Source organism: Muntiacus reevesi, chromosome 6 (genome assembly GCF_963930625.1).
Source record: "Muntiacus reevesi chromosome 6, mMunRee1.1, whole genome shotgun sequence".
Taxonomy (NCBI): Eukaryota; Metazoa; Chordata; class Mammalia; order Artiodactyla; family Cervidae; genus Muntiacus; species Muntiacus reevesi.
The window spans coordinates 8,786,375-8,800,052 of NC_089254.1; the positions used below are offsets into that span (position 1 = coordinate 8,786,375).

The window sequence follows — 13,678 nt, forward strand, 5'->3', positions numbered from 1 at the left end:
CACTGAGAGAGAAAGCAGGGAGCAGCTAGCGGACCAGTAAGACAGCAGGGCAACTGCAGTGTGGATCGGGCACCGCCTGGGTCTGTTCCCCTGAGCCTAGAGAAATTGTTTCCTTGAACTACATAGACTCATCTGTTTAAATTATATCTGAGATAAGATACTGCATTCTTTTGGAGTCAAGTGCAGTTCCTTTCAACAAATCTTCATGTCAGGACTTTCTAAAGTTCTGTGCCAGAGCTTCAGTGCTAAAATTGGGAAACGGTCCCGTATATAAAGATGCTCCTTAATAAATTACCTCCTAATAAAAGTTATTTGCCCCCCTTTTGAGCAATTTACCACGAGTGGAAATACCAAGAAATGATTTGCGATCCCCTCCCAACCACAATATTCAATAGCCTCTTCCAAACCACCCCAAATAAATATACAATCCTAAGTAAACAACTGGGTTGGTTATACAAATACTATAGGAAATTCCCTTGTTCCCCCTCTCTGACAGCCACCCCAAGCATATACTATATGAAAATTCTAGAACCATTGTGTACTCTTTCTTTTCATTCTCTCTCCATCTCTGTATTTCTTAAAACTCCCTCATTCCAAATAGAAAACTGTAACTAGTTTCTTTCAAAATCTGGGAACAACAATATACTTAACAGGATGCGTCACCATGATTGGACTAATCCTCAGTCTTTCAAAGGTGAGGCTATAGTTCCTGTAGTAACATAGCATAGTCTGGATATGCTTCAGATGTTGTCTCCCAGGGGTAGCCTGGCCAGGTACCAGTCACCCAGCAGAAAGATGGGAACCAAACAAGAAAGGACAAAGTTCCTCTGAGTCCCTATAGCGTTTTATTTGTGTTATTAATATATTATATTATATATAATATATTATAGGCAGCTTCCCAGGTGGCTCAGCAGTAAAAAAAAGAAAAACAAAAAACAAAAAAAACTCCCTGCAACACAGGAGACCCAAGTTCAATCCCTGGGTCAGGAAGATCCATTGGAGAAGAAAATAGCAACCCACTCCAGTATTCTTGCCTGGAAAATTCCATGGACAGAGGCGCCTGGTGGACTACAGCCCATGGGGTCGCAAAAGAGTCAGACACAACTTAGTGACTAAACAACAACAACATGCATTATAGCAGAGTTAATTATTATTATGCCATGTCTCTTCCTCGATTATAAGCTATCTGAGGGCAAAAATCCATAACATATTTATCATTATCTGATTACCTCTTCACACAAACCTTAGCACACAGAAGTTATAAATATATGTGTGTTGAATGAATGAATGTCATAAATTAAGACTATCTCTTGTAAGAAGGAAACTCTACACCAAATTTGACAATCATGCCAACTGACTGTCTTTACAAAAGAGGGTAGGTAGAATAGAGATCTGATTTAGCTGAAAAGGAAGATGAGATAATTTGATGTCAAAAAAAAAAAAAAAAAAACAAAGAAAATGGAGAAAACAAATCTAGTTTTTTTCTGAAATACCAGCTTTATGAACTAATGAAACTCATACATGTAGGCACACACTGTATGTTTAAAATCACCCATCAAGAGGTTTCCCTGGTGACTCAGTGGTCAAGAGTCTGCTTGCCAACGCAGGAGACATGGGTTTGATCCTTTATCCAGGAGGATCCCACATGCCATGGAGCAACTAAGCTGGTATGCCAGAGCTGTTGAACCTGTGCTCCAAAGCCCAGGAACCGCAACCGCTGAGCCCACACGCTCCAACTTCTAAAGCCCCCATGCCCTAGAACAACAGACGCCACCACAAGGAGAAGCCTGAGCATCACAACTAGAGAGTGGCCCCAGCTCACCACAACAGAGAAAAGCCCAAGAGCAAGACCCAGCACAGCCGAAAATAAATAAAATTATTTTTGTTTAAAAGTACCCATCGTGAGTGTGATCATTCTGAAAGTTCTGGCCTTCCAAGGCTTGAGCCTGGAGAAGTGGACAGAGCTACTAACTGAGTCAACATGTGATGAGCTGTCCATCACAGTCTGTCATCTTGGCGGCATAGGTCAGTGGGCCCCTGGAGCATGGTGAAGGTGCACTGTGAGGAAATGAGGACTTAGGAGAGCCCTCAGGCTGAGCAGGTCTCCTGAGTGAGACCTCCCTGCTCCTGCTTGGCTTCTTTCCCCAGCCTCCAGCACTGAAGCCAGTGATCGTCCATCCCAAAGACCAACAGTGATTTCATGACAAGAGAGAAACAAGGTACCTCCCACCTTTCATGGGAGCCACAAGCTGTCACTCACCTCATTTAGGTGAATGCAGAGCAGGAACAGAGATCCAGATATAAAGAATAGACTTCGGACACAGCAGGGTGGGCCGGGGGGTGGGAGGTAGGAAAGGGTGGGATTTGAGAGAGTAGCCTGGAGATATATACATTACCACATGTAAAACAGACAGCCAGTGGGCATCTGTTGTACAACTCTAGGAACTCAATGCAATGCTCTGGGACAGCTGAGAGGGATGGGATGCGGTGGGCGGTTGGGGAGAGGTCCAACAGGGAGGGGACAAATGTATACTTATGGCTGATTCACATTGGATGGCAGAAACCAAAGCAATTATCCTCCAATTAAAAATAAATAATTTTTTAAAATCCCAAAAAGTAAATAAAATTTTTTAAAATTACCTGGACAAAGGTATTCTAAGAAGTCACCTTAGTCCAAGAAATACAAAAATTATTTGAATGTTGAATGACCTGAAATTAATGTATCTTTGTTCAGGCTGCTATAACAAAATATTACTACAGATGAGAGGCTTAAACAGCACATACTTACCTTATCACACTTCTGGAGACTGGAAGGTCCAAGATCAAGGTATCAGGTGAGACCCCTCTTCCTGGATTGCAGATGGCTGCCTTCTTCTGAATCCTCACATGGTAGAGAGAGATCATCTCCCTTCTGTCTCTTCTTATGAAGCATTAATCCCACTCAAGAGATTTCCACTCTCATGACCTAATTACATACTGAAGCTCCATCTCCAAATGCCATCACATTGAAGATTAGGGCTTCAACATTTGAAATGGGTTGGGAGGGGTGGGGTGCAAGGGAAGCAGACACAAACATTCAGTCCACAGCAGTGTGTGATGACTAAGTTAAAGGATTTTCCATTCTTAGTCATCAAGAGAAGGCTTAAGAAAGGTCTCTACTGCTCAAAATTGGTCCTTCATGATCTGAAAATCAGTTCCCTGGAAAAAGTCAAGAGTATAGAATATGACTTCCTTGGTTCCTTCCCAGGAGGTCCCACTACAGTTAAGAATAATTAGTAAGCAATTACAAACGATTAGAAAATGAAATAACACGCTGACTTTGGCCTCTTTCTCCAGCCTCCAATATTTGAAATTAAATGACCATTCACAAAACCAACAGAATCATAGGCAATTTATCCTCCCTGAACACAATGCCTTATCACACACAAGTCTCTCCTCTCCCAAGTAAGACAGGAAACATGAATCTCAATGTATTCAATCTTTTGCTTGCCCATGTTCAATGAATTTCTTTTTCTTGGGGATGGTCTTGATCCCTGTCTCCTGTACAATGTCACAAACCTCTGTCCATAGTTCATCAAGACTCTGTCTATCAGATCGAGTCCCTTAAATCTATTTCTTACTTCTACTGTATAATCGTAAGGGATTTGATGTAGGTCATACCTGAATGGTCTAGTGGTTTTCCCTACTTTCTTCAATTTACGTCTGAATTTGGTAATAAGGAGTTCATGATCTGAGCCACAGTCATCTCCCAGTCTTGTTTTTGCTGACTGTATAGAGCCTCTCCACTTTGGGATGCAAAGAATATAATCAACCTAATTTCAGTGTTGACCATCTGGTGATGTCCATGTGTAGAGTTTTCTCTTGTGTTGTTGGAAGAGGGTGTTTGCTACGACCAGTGCGATCTCTTGGAATAACTCTATTAGCCTTTGCCCAGAGTGCCTGATGAACTATAGACAGAGGTTCATGATATTGGACAGGAGACAGGGATCAAGAACACCCCCAAGAAAAAGAAAAGCAAAAAAGCAAAATGACTGTCTGAGGAGGTCTTAGAAATAGCTGTGAAAAGAAGAGAAGTGAAAAGTAAAGGAGAAAAGGAAATATACATTTGAATGCAGAGTTCCAAAAAATAACAAGGAGAGATAAGAAAGCCTTCCTCAGCGACCAATGCAAAGAAATAGAAGAAAACAATAGAATGGGAAATACTAGAGGTCTCTTCAAGAAAATTGGAGATACCAAGGGAACATTTCATGCAAAGATGGGCTCCATAAAGACCAGAAATGGTATGAACCTAACAGAAGCAGAAGATATTAAGAAGAGGTGACAAGAATACACAGGAGAACTATACAAAAAAGATCTTCATGACTCAGATAATCACAATGGTGTGATCACTCACCTAGAGTCAGACATCCTGGAATGTGAAGTCAGGTGGGCCTTAGAAAGCACCACTACGAACAAAGCTAGTGGATGTGATGGAATTCCAGGTGAGCTATTTCAAATCCTGAAAGATGATGCTGTGAATGTGCTGCACTCAATATGTCAGCAAATTTGGAAAACTCAGCAGTGGCCACAGGACTGGAAAAGGTCAGTTTTCCTTCCAATCCCTAAGAAAGGCAATCCCAATGAATGCTCAAACTACCGCACAATTGCACTCATCTCACATGCTAGTAAAGTAATGCTCAAAATTCTCCAAGCCAGGCCTCAGCAATACGTGAACCGTGAACTTCCAGATGTTCAAGCTGGTTTTAGAAAAGGCTGAGAAACCAGAGAAAAAATTGCCAACATCCACTGGATCATCAAAAAAGCAAGAGAGTTCCAGAAAAATATCTATTTCTGCTTTATTGACTATGCCAAAGCCTTTGACTGTGTGAATCACCACAAATTGTGGAAAATTCTTCAAGATGGGAATATCAGACCACCTGACCCGCCTCTTGAGAAATCTGTATGAAGGTCAGGAAGCAACAGTTACAACTGGACATGGAACAATAGACTGGTTCCAAATAGGAAAAGGAATACATCAAGGCTATATATTGTCACACTGCTTATTTAACTTATATGCAGAGTACATCATGAGAAATGCTAGGCTGGATGAAGCACAAGCTGGAATCAAGATTGCTGGGAGAAATATCAATAACCTCAGATATGCAGATAACACCACCCTTATGGCAGAAAGCAAAGAAGAAATAAAAATCCTCTTGATGAAAGTGAAAGAGGACAGTTAAAAAAGCTGGTTTAAAGCTCAACATTCATAAGATCATGGCATCTGGTCCCATCACTTCATGGCAAATAGATGGGGAAACAGTGTCAGACTATTTTTGGGGGGGCTCCAAAATCACTGCAGATGGTGACTGCAGCCATGAGATTAAAAGATGTTTGCTCCTTGGAAGAAAAGTCATGACCAACCTAGATAGCATATTAAAAAGCAGAGATATTACTTTGTCAACAAAGTCCATCTAGTCAAGGCTATGGTTTTTCTAGTAGTCATGTATGGATGTGAGAGTTGGACTATAAGGAAGCTGAGCACCGAAGAATTGATGCTTTTGAACTGTGGTGTTGGAGAAGACTCTTGAGACTCCCTTGGACTGCAAGGAGATCCAACCAGTCCATCCTGAAGGAGATCAGTCCTGGGTGTTCATTGGAAGGACTGATGTTGAAGCTGAAACTCCAGTCCTTTGGCCACCTGATGCAAAGAGCTGACTCGTTTGAAAAGACCCTGATGCTGGGGAAGATTGAAGGCAGGAGGAGAAGGGGATGAAAGAGGATGAGATGGTTGGATGGCATCACCGACTCAATGGACATGGGTTTGGGAGGACTCCAGGAGTTGGTGATGGACAGGGAGGCCTGGTGTGCTGCGGTTCATGGGTTCACAAAGAGTTGGACACAACTGAGTGACTGAACTGAACTGTTCAATGAATCTTAAATCTAACCCAGTGAGCACAGTTTCACATCACAAGCCAAACATAATACTGGTCAAGAAGAACACCTACATAAATGATGGAGTGAAAACCATTAAGATAATGGTTAACAAATAAAAAATAATTTTCTAAGAAACTCTAGAAAAGTAATGCAAAGTACAAACAGCTTGAGCATATTTTCCTTTAACCCTTTCCCAGAAATAAATTAATTGAAAAAGTAGCTTTCAAGAGTCATCTAGAGTCAGAGACAACAAAACGCCACCTCTTAGAAAAACCATGAGTGGCAAAATCACTGGAGGGATTTGAGGAGCCAAACAAGTTTATTTTGCATCATTTAATGCCAGCAAACTAAACATGAACACTAAAGTGTGAAAGAAAATTCTTAAGCTGATTTCAAATCATAGGCATATGTTTGGCTGGAAAAACACATTGAGGAACAAACACTTCAAAGGAAAATCCTTTAGAAATGGAATCACTGGCACTAGACCCACAGCCTGTTAAATTGTTTGACCAAAAAGACTGCTTCAAGAATCCACAGCTCTTTACTCCTATAACCAAAGCAGGAATATTTGGAAGCAGTCCTGAAACCATAACTTGACTTGCGACACAATCCCTTTTCCATAACTCTGGCCAAACAGTCTAACTCTCCAAGGAACTAAGAAGCAAGCAGCCTCTTGTTCTTGATGTATCCAAGTAGAAAGGAGTTCCCAGAGGTGATTGTGATACAAATAGAATGCAAAACTACTCCACAGAGGCAACACTAGCTTTGATAACCATTGTATTACCAGTTGTGTTATTTTTTTGTAGGCTCATTTATACCTCATCTTTCAGATGAGTCTGTATTTGTGTGTGTACATATACCCACATATGTGTAACAAAAACTTCAATTCAGGACTTAAAATCAGTGACAATTTTTAAACCACTTGAGGGAAAGTTGGAGAAAATTTTGTCTTTCTTTTGTTCCACAAAAGAATTCTCTATGTTTATTGAATAAGCTTAGATGGAAGAAGGCAAATAGTAGAGGATAAGAATAAATTCTCATCCAGTCTTAGTTGGAATATAAATTATAGTTTTGGACATAAATTATACATAGAAAAACCATTATTTACATATATGCATATTTCTGGGTGTTGACATTCTTCATAAAATGAGTATAAGAGGGGACAATTCTCATATTTTTAGGTGACAGCAGCGTTGAAAGCATTTAGTAATAAATAATCTTCAGAAGTTTTTCAGAACTAATTCTTTTCCAAGTACTTTACGTGTATTAAGTTCACCTTTCATTCAGCTATGAATTAGGAAACGTACACCCCATCAAGAAAAGTTTTCCGTGATGCTAAGTAGCTTCACTATTATTTTCTGCACAAAAGCACATGGCATTTCCTATTTTACTTTCCACCAGATTGTGAGAGGAAGTTTTCTCCTTCTACAGTTTACATGAGTGTTCGTTCATCCAGGCTGCTCTGCTTTCTGCCTTTCTCTCTGGCAGGTCTCAGACCTGAAGAAATTTAAAGCATCAAAAACTTGAGATGAGAACCTCTAGGAATCAAACAGCCTCACCCTTTGTGTTCAGAAGCACTAGTGTTTTGGGGGGCCAAAAGCAGCATAGGAAAGGGGATACCAACAATGGATGGACTGCATGCTAAAAGAGAAAAGCCCCTTCAAAACAACTCTTTACATAAAATACAATGAGACTCCCGCACTACCATTACTGTCACCTTCCAAAGACTGACTGCCTCTTGATGCTCGCTTATTGCACAAAAATGCAATCTCTGTCTTGGAATGCATCATTCTTTTCCCTACTTGGATAACATCTAAAGGGCTATCATGACAGGACCTCTTTCTGAGCCCAGTTAGATAGCATAAGAGGTGGTTCTACTTCTGCCAAAAGAACTGAAGAGCAAAGGGGAATAATTCAGGGGTTATATAAAACATTTGCAACCCAGGTTTGCTCTGATTCTCCATTCTCAAGACTAGACAATGCAAAGTGACACAAACTTTAGCTATTCTCATTATACTCCTAGGGTATCACCTCTAGGTCACCATCAGTGGCATATCTCAGCAATAGTTGTAAAAATGTAAACCTCTCTGACTTCTGCTTTTCAGAATTTTTGAAACTAAAAAGCAACTTACTCTAGAAAGAATGAAGATAAGGGCTAAATGGCAAATGAAATAAGTATGTGACAGATACTTTCTTCAGCTGAACATTAATGTCTTTGTCTTTACTAAACCTCGAAGATCTCACATGTCCCCTCTTCCTTGCCCAATCCTTTTCCATCACCCTACCCTACCCTCAGGTTGGAATAAATCCTGTCCTTCTTTATGTTCCCATAACATTTTGCTCAAATACTTATCATATCCTGCTATAGCTATACCATAATTGCATGTGTGCCTGACCTCCCCTGTGCGTGTTAAGTCACTTCAGTCATGTCCGACTCTTTGCGACCCTGTGACTATAGCCCACCAGGCTGCTCTGTCCACAGGATTCTCCAGGCAAGAATACTGGACTGGGTTGCCATGCCCTCCTCCAGGAGATCTTCCTGACCCAGATATCAAACCCACGTCTCTTACATCTCCTGCATTGGCAGCCCCAGGTTCTTTTCTACTAGCACCCCCTGGGAAGGCCCCTATCTCCCTCGCTGGAGAGCAAATTGGTTGAGATCAGAGAATAGGTTTCATTTCCCAATTTTTCTTGCCAGTGTGCTTTGAAATAAATGTTTGTTGGATTAAATCATATTGAAGATAATTAAAAGTCCTGAAAATAGTTGAATCCCTATTGCCTATATAGGATATTTATCATGAAATTGAAAAATGTCCACATGTAAAGTCTATAGCAAAAATTGTGAGAGTAACAAATGAATCAGGAGAATGACAGATTAGAAATTGCTTCTTCTTCCTTAGGAAGGACACAGTATTATATTTAGAAGCCAATATAAGCATCCTGTTATCCATGTGAATGACAATCTATTAACATCGGACTGCATGGAGCCTTTCTGAAGTAAATGGGTACAAATAGAGAAAAGGCATTTACAGCAAGGGTTCAGAATAAGGACTCTGAACTTAAAAGGACTCCCCATGGCTAACTTGGGGAATATCTGAGCAACAAAATAAATAATTATAGTAATAGATATAACCCATAGAATAAAATAAGAACTCATGTAGTCTCTGCTGATATAAATAATGACAGCACTTTCTTGCAACACCATTCCACTAATAATTGTAGAAGAAATGGAGGAAAAATCACCATACAGCAAACACCACTGTCACACTGTTTCAGGCAACTATCATTAACAGATGCTAAAATGCAAGGCAAGAGCATGATGAGAAATAGAAAATCTGTCTCAAAATGTCATCTGATAGCAAAGAATGAGAGTTCTTTAACAAATAAAATTCTACATTCAGTGAGTGGTCCTGTAATATTGCCTTGAAAGACTGTATATACTCACTCTTGTTTGGTGCATTTTTTTAAACTACACTTTCAAATGTCAAAGGTAAAAAGGGTCTATTTTCAAAGGAGAAATCTGGCAGACACCACATTTACCAAATGATCAAACATCACCACTGATAGGCAAATCAAAATCATATGCCTCTGATATGATTCACAACATCACTTCTACAGCATTTGGCAAAAAAAAAAAAAAAGCAAACCCTGAATTTACTCATGAGGAAATATTAGACAAACCCAAATTGAAGGCCATTAAATGAAATAATTGGCCAATACTCTTTAAAAAGTGTCATGAGCATAAAAGACCAAAAAAAAAAAAAAAAAAAGCGGGGTGGGGGTATCAGGAACTTCCTAGATTGGAAGAAACACTACCACTAAATGCTTGAGTGAGTTTGACTGTTAGATTCTTCATATAAGTGGTTATCCTGCAGCATTATCTTTCTGTGTCTGGTTTATTTCACTGAGCCTAATATCCTCCAGTTTCATCTATGTTGTTGCAAATGGCAGGATTTCCTTCTTTCTCATGGCAGAATAACATGTGTATGTGGCCGGTAGAAATCTCAACAGCCTCAGATATGTAGATGATACTACTCTCGTGGCTGAAAGTGAAAAGGAACTAAAGAGCCTCCTGATGAATGTGAAAGAGAAGAGTGAAACACTTGGCTTAAAACCCAACATTCACCTCCCAAAATATTGGAAATAAAAGCAAAACTAAATAAATGGGACCTAATGAAACTTAAAAGCTTCTGCACTACAAAGGAAACTATAAGTAAGGTGAAAAGACAGCCCTCAGATTGGGAGAAAATAATAGCAAATGAGGAAACAGACAAAGGATTAATCTCAAAAATATACAAGCAACTCCTGAAGCTCAATTCCAGAAAAATAAATGACCCAATCAAAACATGGGCCAAAGAACTAAACAGACATTTCTCCAAAGAAGACATACAGATGGCTAACAAACACATGAAAAGATGCTCAACATCACTCATGATCAGAGAAATGCAAATCAAAACCACAATGAGGTACCACTACACGCCAGTCAGGATGACTGCTATCCAAAAGTCTACAAGCAATAAATGTTGGAGAGGGTGTGGAGAAAAGGGAACCCTCTTACACTGTTGGTGGGAATGCAAACTAGTACAGCCACTATGGAAAACAGTGTGGAGATTTCTTAAAAAACTGGAAATAGAACTGCCATATGACCCAGCAATACCACTTCTGGGCATACACACTGAGGAAACCAGATCTGAAAGAGACACGTGCACCCCAATGTTCATTGCAGCACTGTTTATAATAGCCAAGACATGGAAGCAACCCAGATGCCCATCAGCAGACGAATGGACAAGGAAGCTGTAGTACATATACATCATGGAATATTACTCAACCATTAAGAAGAATTCATTTGAATCAGTTCTAATGAGATGGATGAAACTGGAGCCCATTATACAGAGTGAAGTAAGCCAGAAAGATAAAGAACATTACAGTATACTAACACATATTTATGGAATTTAGAAAGATGGTAGCGATAACCCTATATGCAAAACAGAAAAAGAGACACAGAAGTACAGAACAGACTTCTGAACTCTGTGGGAGAAGGTGAGGGTGGGATGTTTCGAAAGAACAGCATGTATATTATCTGTGGTGAAACAGATCACCAGCCCAGGTGGGATGCATGAGACAAGTGCTCGGGCCTGGTGCACTGGGAGGACCCAGAGGAGTCGGGTGGAGAGGGAGGTGGGAGCGGGGATTGGGATGGGGAATACGTGTAACTTTATGGCTGAGTCATGTCAATGTATGACAAAACCCACTGAAATGTTGTGAAGTAATTAGCCTCCAACTAATAAAAAAAAAAAAAAATTAAAAAAAAATTTACTGCCAAAAAATAAATAAATAAATAAATAAAACATTCTTTCAAGGCCAAAAAAAAAAAAAATCCAACATTCAAAAAACTAAGATCATGGCATCTGGTCCCATCACTTCATGGCAAATAGATGGGGAAAAAGTGACAGATTTTGTTTGCTTAGGCTCCAAAATCACTGCGGATGGTGACTGCAGCCATGAAATTAAAAGATGTTTACTCCTTGTAAGGAAAGATATGACAAACCTAGATGGCATATTAAAAAGCGAAGACATCACTTTCCAACAAAGGTCTGTCTAGTCAAAACTATGGTTTTTCCAATAGTCATGTATGGATGTGAGAGTTGGATCATAAAGAAGGCTGAAAGCTGAAGAATTGATGTTTTCAAATTGTGGTGCTGGAGAAGACTCTCGAAGAATTCCTTGGATTGCAAGGAGATCAAACCAGCCAGTTGAAAAGGAAATCAACCCTGAATATTCATTGGAAGGACTGATGCTGAAGCTGAAGCTCCAATACTTTGGCCAACCTGATGCAAAGAGCCAACTCACTGGAAGAGACTCTGATGCTGGAAAGACTGAAGGCAGGAGGAGAAGGGAGCAGCAGAGAACAAGATGGTTGGATGGCATCACCGACTCAATGGACATGAGTTTGAGCAAACTGTGGGAGACAGTGAAGGACAAGGAAGCCGGGCGTGCTGCAGTTCATAGGGTCACAAAGAGCTGGACATGACTTAGCAACTGAACAACAACGTGTACACACACAAACACATCACATTCTCTTTATCTATTCAGTAGTCGATGGAGTTAAGTTGCTGCCACATCTTGGCTATTGTGAATCATGCTGCAATGAACATGGGAATATAGATACCTCTTTGAGATATTGATTTCATTTCTTTAGGATATATACACACAAGTGGGATGGTTGGATCAAATGATAGCTCTATTTTTTAGTTTTTTTGAGGGCTCTGCGTACTGTATTTCAGAGTGACTGCACCAACTTATATTCCCACCAACAGTGTACAAGGATTCCTTTTTCTCTGCATCCTTGCCAACATTTGTTATCTCTTGTCTTTTTTGATAAAGTCATTCTAACTATTAGGAGGTGATATTTCATTGTGGTTTTGATTTGCATTTCCCTGATCAGCGATATTGAATACTTTTTCACCTGCAGGCCACTTGGGAAAATGTCTATTCAGTTCCTATGCCCAATTTTTAATTGCTTATTTGGTTTTTTGGTATTGAATTGTGTGAGCTCCTTATATTTTTTGGATAATAACTCCTTATCAGATAGACAGTTTGCAAATACTTTTTCCCACTCAAATGGTTACATTTTTATCTATTTTATTTTTTGATTGTTTCTTTTGTGGTGCAGAAGTTTTTTAGTTTGACGTAGTCCCAACTGTCTACTTTTGTTTTTGATGCCAATATTTTTTGTGTCATATCCAAGAAATCATTGCCAAGATCAATGTCAAGAAACACTTTCACCTATGTTGTCTTCTAGGAATTTTATGCTTTCGAGGCTTATGTTTATGTCTTTAATTCACCTTGAGTTAATGTTTGTGTATTTTGTAAAATAAGGATTCAATTCCATTTTTTGCATGTGGATATCCAGTTTTCCTAACACCGTTTATTGAAGAGACTCGCCTTTTCCCATTGTGTATTCTTGGCAGTCTTACCTAAGATAAGTTGATAATATACGCCTGGGTTTATTCCTGGGCTCTCAATTCTTTATTTTTTAAATCTTATTTTTATTTGGAGGATAACTGCTTTACAATGTTGTGTTGGCTTCTGCCATACAACAAAGAGAACCAGCCGTAAGGACACATGCGTCCCTTCCCTTCTGAATCCTCCCTCCACTGCCCAGCCCCTCCCACCCATCCAGGTTGTCACAGCTACTAGGTTCTCCTGCATCATACAGCAACTTCCTACTAGCTGTCTGTTTAACCTACGGTAATGTATATGTTTCAGAGCTACTTTTTGAATTTGTCCCACCCTCTCTATGCCCCGGAGAAGGCACTGGCAACCACTCCAGTACTCTTGCCTGGAAAATCCCATGGACGGAGGAGCCTGGTGGGCTGCAGTCCGTGGGGTCGCAAAGAGTCGGACACGACTGAAGCGACTTAGCAGCATTAGCAGTAGCTCCATGCCCAACTGTGTCCCGAGTCTGTTCTCTATGTCTGTGTCTCTATTCCTGCCCTGCAAATAGGCTCATCAGTACCATTTTTCCAGATTCCACATATATGCTTTAATATACAATGTTTGTTTTTCTCTTTCTGACTTACTTCACTCTCAGTAACACTGGGCTCTCAATTCTTAATGACTTCATGCTTTTCCAAAAAGTCAGCCTCCCCTCAAAAGTTATTCAGATATACTAACAGATTAAACAAAAATTTTCATGGCCTTCCAAAAGTAATAAATGAATTGTTGAAATAAGCAGATAGTTTCCCAGGAAAAGCACTTTGAA

At 39.9% G+C, this 13,678-nt stretch overlaps 1 long non-coding RNA gene and 1 pseudogene across 1 annotated transcript in view; one reads left to right on the forward strand and one right to left on the reverse strand.

The window, feature by feature from the left end:
• The window catches only part of LOC136171000 (uncharacterized), a 196,553-nt gene that overhangs the window by 99,228 nt on the left and 83,647 nt on the right, over nucleotides 1-13,678 (reverse strand). The gene's annotated exons all lie outside the window — the stretch shown is intronic.
• The window catches only part of LOC136170494 (ubiquilin-4 pseudogene), a 35,085-nt pseudogene continuing 22,071 nt past the window's right edge, over nucleotides 665-13,678 (forward strand).